Source organism: Monopterus albus, unplaced genomic scaffold (genome assembly GCF_001952655.1).
Source record: "Monopterus albus unplaced genomic scaffold, M_albus_1.0 scaffold1.1, whole genome shotgun sequence".
In the NCBI taxonomy this organism is placed as follows: domain Eukaryota; kingdom Metazoa; phylum Chordata; class Actinopteri; order Synbranchiformes; family Synbranchidae; genus Monopterus; species Monopterus albus.
In genome coordinates, this window is record NW_018127881.1 from 4,121,687 (window position 1) to 4,127,961 (window position 6,275).

General features: G+C 39.4%; 1 protein-coding gene across 2 annotated transcripts in view; it reads left to right on the forward strand.

Annotated features, from left to right (window-relative positions):
- Nucleotides 1-6,275, forward strand: part of LOC109957155 (potassium voltage-gated channel subfamily A member 2) — a 63,652-nt gene that overhangs the window by 13,961 nt on the left and 43,416 nt on the right. Inside the window, exon 3 of one of the 2 annotated variants that reach the window (XR_002274537.1) lies at nucleotides 443-1,439. The exons of the other annotated variant lie outside the window; for it this stretch is intronic. The gene's annotated coding sequence lies outside the window, so the exon portion shown is untranslated. Of the gene's footprint in view, nucleotides 1-442; nucleotides 1,440-6,275 lie in introns of those variants that run through there. 2 annotated transcript variants of the gene reach the window in all.

Sequence of the window (6,275 nt, forward strand, 5' to 3'; positions counted from 1 at the left end):
GGTCTGATAGAATAGGGTGCTTTTGTAACCTGATGAGCCTGAGGCTAAGCTGCAGTGGTTTCTGAGGGGATGGAGGAGATGATCAGTTCCCCGTTGGGTTGGACCTTCAAACCTGAACCCTTGCTAGCAGTTTAATCTGTAACAATTTTATTAAAATCCTCAGCAAGTAACTATCATTATATACAGAAACAGGAAAAATGTCTAAAGCGATGCATGTGAAAGTTTACCCTGTTTAACACTGAGTTCATAACCTTGATAGAGGTCTTACTCTAATTTGAAAGGTGTACATGTAAAACTGCTGAATATTAAAAAAGAAAAACTGTCTGAATTGTTCTAATCTAACAAACGTAAATCTACTTTGTTGCTTTCCATTTTATAAACTGTAGTGAGTGAGTGTAGATCCATGCAGCTGAAGGTAAAATGATTTTCTACCTTTGCAAAGGTCCACTTGTCTCCACTGACGTAAGACTCCAGAGGATTCCTGAAATGTATTCCAGTTTGGGTCCAATTCCACAAGATGCCACAGAGAGAAGGAACAAATTCTTTGTCAGTTATTCTAAACGGTCCTTTCTGACTCTTGCACTTGTTTGAAAATTGTTCTGAAAGTAAGTGAGAAGCTTGAAGCTTCCTAAAGGCTGCAGGCTCCATCTGCATGTTGGAGCACTGCAGGTCCTAGTGCCTGCCTCGCTATGAGCCGTCACCCAGGCCTGGTAAGTCACTTGATTCTATGTTTAAGAATGGTAGTTCCCAGTTACAGAGACTTCTTGGAACAAATCAGTACTAACTGCTCTCTACTAAAACAAATATTAGATTCTGGTGTTTGTTTTTGCTTTATTTTATAGGCCACTGTTAATTTCTTTCCCTGCTATTTAAAAGCCTGCTGGCAGTGTGTCTACACAATTTCTGAACTATTAGATGGATTGGCATGACATTTTGTACAGGCTTTTATGGCGCCCTGATGGGGCCTTTTGGTTTCGCTTTGATCCCCTGATACCATGAAGTTATTTTATTTTTAGTGAAACATCTCAAGAAATACTAGATGGATTGCAATGAAATCTTGATGTCTTTGGTGCTCGGAGTATAAATCCTAGTGACGAGTTTTCACTTAACCAACTAAACATCTTTGAGACTCTATTGGCACATTTTTATACATACATTCATTGTTCTCAGAACAGTGACTCTAGTGGATCCTGACAGTTTAACTAGCACTACCTTGAAGTTTGTTGTTATGGATGCACTGCCGTGAAATTTGGTAAAGACCATGCATACTAATGTTAGCATTTAGCTCAAACCAGTGTTTGAGCCACCGGCTGGATGAAGAATTTTATCTGGCATTTGCAGTGTGATGAGCCTCTTAGTACAGTTTTTACTTAAAAAAAATTTATGTACCATATTTCTATAATTTAAAACACTGTATTCCCTGATTCACCTTTCTCCACAGGTTTTTCATGTTAATAAATTGTAACAGAGATGCATCTTTCTCTGCAGCGGTTTTCCTTTGCTCATCGTTTATAACATATCATATTTTACCATGTATACTGAGCATCTTTGGTGCAAAACTTTCTTTCAGGATTTTTATTAAATGGAAATATTTGTCTTTTTTCAGATTTTATCCAGTTACTGCATCTTGTTGCTTTCTAGTTCAGTCACACAGGATTAAATATTGCCAGTGTTTACATTATTATCTAGCTGTGGAAGCTCCACTGGTGGCATTTATCAGGTTATGTTGCTACAGAAGAGATGCGCTGTGATGATAATGTAACGCGTTCATTTAAAAACAACAGAAACAAAACGCACAATGTATTTTGTCCAGTATTAGTTTAGCGAACCCAGAATTCGGAGGGTTCTTCCTAAACAGCAGGAAACGGCAGCAGATGGTTATGAGATCACCTTCGAATTCATACTGTAGATTAGAATCTTTCCAAGGGCTTTTCATCACAAACACGTTAATGTGGCTGTTATTGTAGTCGGTACTGGGGAACTTTTGAACTCTAATACTGGAATTGAGGATTTTTTTTATCACCCTAAAAAAGATGCAAAACCTCATGGTAACCAGAGATCTGAGAAAATTCATTAGTTCATTTACATATCTCCTCGCAGTTAGTGCAGGTGTTTGAATTCTCCCAGATGTTAAATTAGTGAAATTGTTCAGCTTTTTTTTTTTTAAACTGATATAATTGGCGACTTCAGCTCTTACACAGGATCGAGTTACAGAGTGCGTTGGTGTTTGAAGAAGTGTTTGAGTGTGCCTGAGTCAATGGCGCTAATGTTTCAAGAAGAGATTTGAGCTTAGACGTGAGACAACATGAACTAATCCAGGTGTGGATAAAGTACACGTAACCCTAACCCTAGCCTTTGCAACAATTTCAAGACAAGGTCACTGGATAATCCGGTGTTGTGAGTTTTTTCTCCTCTGCTCTCCTCATAAATTACATTACAGTTTTTATTTTTATTTATTTATTTTTTCTAAATAAAGCTTTCAGTGTATTTGTATTAATGTCACTACCAGTGAAGATCCAGTACATATGAAATTATAATCTTCTTAAATATTACATGAGGAACAAACTTTGATTATTGCTCTGGCTGGAATTTTTAAGAATGGTCATGGCCATGTTTTGAAAAGCTGCCCTCTGCTTTTCCAATTTTTTTTTCCCCGGGGTAGGAACCTCTGCAGTTTTTCTATTCTACATAATGAATTGGACTCAGTTTGTCATTTGTCGATGTTACAGTTAGGCTTTCCTTTTGGGAATTTGAATGACCAGGCACTGACCTCCCGCTGATTTCTAAAATTCATTAGCTGGAACACGTTTAGACGCTGAAGTCAGACCAGGTCCTCCTGGTGTTTGCCACAGATTTTGGATGCATCAAGATGTTCAGGAATAAAAATAACAGAGGAGATAAAATAAGTCACACATGGTTGTTTATGGGGACAGATAGCATTTGAGCAGTCTGATCATTTTATTATATTTTTTTGGTGTTGTAGGGTATTGTGTAGGCCCAGATGGTTTTGAAAATTCAATTTGGCAGTTGCATGCAGTGGGTACTTTACTGGAGGCTCTTGCATTTTATGAGCCTTTCTTATTCCAGTAACAGTGCTGTAGACTGAAGGTCAGGATGAGATATACTGTACTCTGTTACTTTTATCTTTTAATAAATGTAATTTGAGAATCCAGATGTGTTCTTATTGGGGGGGATAAGCTGTTCGCTGTGTGCACTGGAAGAGCATTATGGCTCGTTTTTGTAGCAGCTCCATCGGGGAGTTGATGGGGGACGTTTGGCAGGGTTCTCTTGTTTCAGCCTCTATTCTGACTGGCATGCATGTAACAACTTGAGCAACATTTCAGCTCTGTCTTACATTTATTTTTCTATTTATTTTTTCGTCTTATGCCCTTACAATGATCTTCTGTAATGGATAAGTTCTTGGTAAAGACACAAACCAGAAAAAATAAAATGCATAAACATGGTATTAGACTAACACATCCCTTCCAATACTGACTACCAGTGGTATGAACGGTATGTCTGGTGGACCACAGATCAGCTTGTTTGCTTGTAAAACAGCACTGTTGCTCTTATGTCTGATGGAAGAAAGTGTGTAAGCTGTGGCGCTCCACATCTGGCCTTCATCAGCAACATCAAGCCAGGCCGTTTGAAAAGACAGCTGACTTTGTGGAACCGAGCAGGAAGTAAGGGCTTAATCTTCATTCTATGAAACATTCAGATTTGATTACCACAAAGGCAGCAGAGCAAAAATGTAGTGCAGGTCATCTTCCTGTACCAGCATTAGCTCTCCTGGTCTACAATAGTTGTTACATATTATTTAGGATGTTGGCTTAAAGAGGTCATGTTCAGCTAAACAGATTATCTGGAGCTTTATTCCCTCGCTTATGAATCAAGTGTATATTGAACATAAACCTGAAAAATTGTTGAAATCTGAAACATGGTGACTCAAGATAAAAGGAAATAAAAGTCAGTATTGAATGTTTACATGCCTCATTATTCAGGCCATCATTTTCACTTTACCCTGATGTTCTGTAATGAAAGTACTCATCAGTCACCACCATTAAATAATAGTTCAATATACTGAAGGGATGTCACTTTTATTCAAATTCTAACAGTTCAAACTGTGATTCAGTTCAATTTCCAGTCTATTAAATTAAATATTAACAAGCCTGTGTGACTTCATGTAGCCACAAGTGGTGTTCAAATTAATTTATACAAATCACTTGTTAGAGTTCAAAGTGATTTTAAAAAACCAGCATGGTTCTGTTTATAATATCATTATGTGCATGAGCACCTTCTGTTTGACTCTTGGCCTCATGATGTTTTAATCTGGTTTAAATTCAACCATTATTGTAACTGAGTCTCGCATCCAGCGGTTGCCTCCATGTTTTGAAACTACCAAAAAAAGAGAACCTCTGAAAAGTATGTAAACTCTTTTGTCAGATTATCTCAAGCAAATTGAGCATCTGACCTAAGTGGTGATCTGAGTGATCTGTGCTCAGACCACCAGCCAAAACCAGGCTAAGCATGTGCCCTGTGACCTCCGCTCCATCCAGCTTAGATTAGCCTGGGGCCACCAGGCAGATAGCCTTTCAGAAAACGGCTCCCCAACTCTGGAGGACAATGGCCATGTTGTCTGTGACAGAAAGGACCATTCCTGCAATGGATTTGTAGAACAGAAGAATTAAAACTTGACCACCACCCTGTAATGTCATATCAAACAAGTAAAGTTATCCCTGCTACACCAGTTATATGCTACACCAGTCGTTTGGTGTGGACAATGTGTATGCATTTATTGTGTGCATGTGTACAGTGTGTTCACGACCTACTGTACTTCCTGTTCAGCCTTGTCTGTTTCTGTTAATTACTGGTCATGGCTCTATGCACGTCTGTGTTTACAGCTGTGTTGCTGATGATTGAGGGATCTGTTCTCTCTAGTTAGTGTTTGTTTACAAAGTAGTGTGTGTGTGTGTGTGTGTGTGTGTGTGTGTGTAGTTGTGGGAGTTTGCGTTGCTCTGTGAGGACTGACTGCTGACAGATGAGCTCTCATTTTGACATGCTGATGGTTCAGACTGTCACACCAGTAATTTATTTCCTTCTTCCACAAAGGTGGAATGACCATCCTATCTCAAACTGCTTAACTATGAAGACTAAAGGCCTATTGTTTTTATTCAAAACTAGGAACTCTGATGTCTCTGTCAATTGCTCTTCCTCGTTAGAACAGTACACAGATTCATCTGCATACAACGTTTGCTTCCCAGTGGTAACCTCAGTGCTACTGTTACCGTGTTGGTTTTGCATAATGTAGACCCATTTAACAACAATAGCAAATACCTTTTACAACTAGTGGCCGTTTCCTGTAGAATGCCATAAATATTAAAAGTGTTATCCTACTATCTACAGTGGGTACAGAAAGTATTCAGACCCCCTTAAAATTTTCACTCTATGTTGCAGCCATATGCTAAAATCATTTAAGTTCATTTTTTCCCTCATTAATGTACACACAGCACCCCATATTGACAGAAAAACACAGAATTTTGGACATTTTTGCAGATTTATTAAAAAAGGAAAAACTGAAATATCACATGGTAATAAGTATTCAGACCCTTTGCTGTGACACTCATATATTCAACTTAGGTGCTGTCCATTTCTTCTGATCATCCCTGAGATGGTTCTACACCTTCATTTGAGTCCAGCTGTGTTTGATTATACTGATTGGACGTGATTAGGAAAGCCACACACCTGTCTATATAAGACCCTACAGCTCACAGTGCATGTCAGAGCAAATGAGAATCATGAGGTCAAAGGAACTGCCTGAAGAGCTCAGAGACAGAATTGTGGCAAGGCACAGATCTGGCAAAGGTTACAAAAAAATTTCTGCTGCACTTAAGATTCCCAAGAGGACAGTGGCCTCCACAATCCTTAAATGGACGACGTTTGGGACAACCAGAACCCTTCCTAGAGCTGGCCGTCCGGCCAAACTGAGCTACCGGGGGAGAAGAGCCTTGGTGAGAGAGGTACAGAAGAACCCCAAGATGACTGTGGCTGAGCTCCAGAGATGCAGTCGGGAGATGGGAGAAAGTTGTAGAAAGTCAACCATCACTGCATCCCTCAACCAGTTGGGGCTTTATGGCAGAGTGGCCCAACGGAAGCCTCTCCTCAGTGCAAGACACCTGCCCAGATCGTCAGTTATACCTGCATGGAGTTTGCTAAAAAACACCTGAAGGACTCCAAGATGGTGAGAAATAAGATTCTCTGGTCTGATGAGACCAAGA